General features: G+C 41.8%; 1 long non-coding RNA gene across 1 annotated transcript; it reads right to left on the bottom strand.

Annotated features, from left to right (window-relative positions):
• Window positions 1–1835: 1835 nt before the first annotated feature.
• On the bottom strand, window positions 1836–2401 carry LOC139045839 (uncharacterized). The gene is made up of 3 exons (XR_011504987.1): window positions 2366–2401; window positions 2099–2189; window positions 1836–1970 (listed from the first exon to the last, which is right to left on the bottom strand). It is a non-coding gene; the product is annotated as an uncharacterized lncRNA (long non-coding RNA).
• Window positions 2402–3060: the final 659 nt, after the last annotated feature.

The raw sequence follows: 3060 nt of genomic DNA, 5'->3' as shown, positions 1-3060 counted from the left end.
CATGAGAGATAATGCGTTTATACTTTGTCACTACATTTTGGAGTGGTGGTTGTTATCCTATGCTTTTAAACTGAGCTATAAAATACATATAATAGACTGCATAAATCTTAAGTGTACAGTTTAGTGAATTTTCACAAATGAAAACGTTATGCAACTACACCAAGATCAAGATACAGCATTTCAGCTCTCCAGAAACCTCCCTCATGCTCCCATCCGAGTAAATTTAAAATGCCCACAAATGTAGCCACTATTTGAACTTCATATTGTGTATTCTTTGTCTACCTTCTTTGTTCAATTATCCATTTATGAGATTCATCCATCCATGATATTGCAAATAATATTTGATTCTTTGCTATATTTTATTCTTGTATATATGTGTAACATAATTTATCTATCCATTGCATTATTGATGGACATTTAAATGCTTTCCTTTTTGAAGTCATCATGAACATGGTTCATGTTCATGAATTTGTGAGTTCATGGTTCGTGATTGAAAGACTGTCATTCTTAAGTGCTTCTAAGAATATTTAAAAATATATTTCATCCAGCACTTTTAGTTGGATGCAGTGTAAGGGTTAGTCTGAATAGCATAGACTGTCATACATGTCTAGAAACAGAGGTAATGTCATCAAATAAGAACTTGTAAACAAATGCATTCCCAAGATTTAACAGCACTTCTCTTCTAATTCCATAGTTAGGTGGCAGACCACAAAGGGAGAAAATACACAGAAAGCATAAAGAACATTTGCAAAACAATACTGACCACCTGTCTGCTGACTATTCATGAAAAGATTTCCTCCAAGCCTGACTCTCTATTCTGAGTACCAAGTGCATTACAGGAGCCTACTGGGTATTTCTATGCAGAGAGTTCAAGGCCCACTTGACCTGCAAAGTCAACATTGTGCAGTAAATTTGTTCCACTCCTTCTTCCAAATTTTCTCTTATTGCCGTATTCTGGGGAGTTCATCACCTTTATTCTTGACATCATCTCATCGTTCTCTCCTAACGTAGTTCCCTAAGCCCATATCACTCAGGTGGAGCTTGTGCATCTGGTACAATCCTACTCATCATTCGAGTTTCATCTGACATTTTACTTTCTCTTTGAAGCCCTTCCTGATGTCACCAGAGAGAATTGGCCATGGTATTTCTTGTAGTCCTCTAACACCTCTGATTAAAGCACACAGGTATGATATTAGACGACAGTACTTGTCTTCTATACATTTCTCTTCCCACTAGGCTTTATTTTTCTGATGAAAGAAATAATTTTCTCTTCATTTTTTCCCCAGAGTTTAGTAAAAGAGAAGGAAGAAATGAGTTCTAAAAGTAACATTTTTTCTCTCTTCTCCTCTCTCTTTCCTACTCTACCTTTTCCTACTTTTCTTCTTCCTTCTGCTTTTCTCCTTCTTCCTCTCTCTGTCTCTCTGTCAATGATATCATTAGATGCACTTATAGATATATGCACATATGTCATGTTTCAACCCAACTTACTGGATCTCTGAAGTCCCTACCATTCCACAAAGGGCATTGATGGCAGCAGCTGCTCTGTGGGCCTGGTTGAGGTGGAGGAAAGCTGGAAGATCAGGGTACTGAGCCCAGAAAAACCCTGCCACCTTGTGGGGAAGCAGGGCTTGGGACACATTTATGTACAGTGGGGAGGTGGGGGCGTTTCACTGTGTCTCTACTACTGGCACAGAGATACAGGGATGTCTGGTTCTTTGGAGTCAGTTTCACAGTGAGAGGAAAGAATGCCTTCTTCTCCTGAGAAGCACTGTAGCCTTCAGATACATCTCCTTTCTAAACAGCATTTACAGCCTGTGAGTAGCAGATGAGTCTCAGCTCTTGTCCATGATCTTGTCAGTATTAGTACATGGTGCTGTAATTAAAATTCTATTCACATTCCGGGGTCACATCTCGTCCTTCCTCTCTGAACAGATATTCTGCGCTCTGAGTGATTCCACTGTCCGTGGTGCCTATGGAAGAGAAAAGCTCTAGAAACACAGCCCAAGTAGGTTCCTAATGCTGCTGTCATGGGGAAAGAATTAGGTCTGGAGCTTGGCACCTCTGAGACAAGAATTTGCTCCCTCAACCCAGGACTCACCTGCTCCCAGGTGACAAAGGGCCACCCAGCAGAACACCTGATTGCTCACAGTGGGCAGGGCAGCGGGTCTCCTTTTGGCTCCAAGCGCTTGCTGAAAGACAAATGAGGAAACACACTTAGCTGTGGGGATCCCACTGCCTTAATATGAAGAATTTGTCAGAAGGCTAGACTGGATAGTTGGAAGGGATCCTGGAGATATTGGAGATGGGCTCCCTCATTCTGTGGATGAGGATACTGAGAGGGGAGACCTGAATCACTTGCTCCCACCTTGTGCCTCCCTCCTGAAACCCTGCACTCCATCTGGCTTGAGAGGACTGGCACCCCTAGGTATGCAGGCCAGACTATCCTCTGATTGGTCTGCTGCATTTTACCTTCTTAGTTCTGCCAATGCCTGATTACTAGGGAAGTACTGAAGACACTATGGTCACACAGAAGGAATAATTCACTTGTAATCCCATCCACTCCCAGAGGAAAGAGTGACCCCTGGTGTGTGTGCAGAGGTGTCTGTGCCAGCGATGGACAGGCACCACTCAGATTTGCTGTCAGGAGCCCCGTTGCTCTAGATCCTCCTAGGCATTCAGGCTGAGGCTTCTCTTTCATTCCAGCAGCTTCTCCCAAGCTGGTTTTACTTCTCTCTGGCCTTTTTATTCTCTTAGATATTTCCCTGCCTTTCCTCAATGCCGTTACTGAATTTCCATTTGCCTTTAGTCTTCCCTGGGTATCTTTAATTTATTCTTTGTTTCTCGGATAATTTTCTCTTTTTCTTTCATTTCTTTCCTGGCTGTATGAACTCATTTTTTTCCCCCCATTTCATCCTGTTTTTGCTTTTCTATTCTTAAGTTTCAGAGTTTTGGTTATAGGTAGGTTATCCTAACTTTAACTGCTTGCTTGAGTATATTTAATTCTGTTTTGAGTGTAGACTGGCATTTTCTTCTGACTCATAGACATGGTGAGAAGTAGGT

Source organism: Equus asinus, chromosome 1, assembly GCF_041296235.1.
Source record: "Equus asinus isolate D_3611 breed Donkey chromosome 1, EquAss-T2T_v2, whole genome shotgun sequence".
Classification (NCBI taxonomy): domain Eukaryota; kingdom Metazoa; phylum Chordata; class Mammalia; order Perissodactyla; family Equidae; genus Equus; species Equus asinus.
The sequence above is the reverse complement of the archived record's forward strand: the minus strand, read 5'-3'. Positions and strand labels throughout refer to the sequence as shown.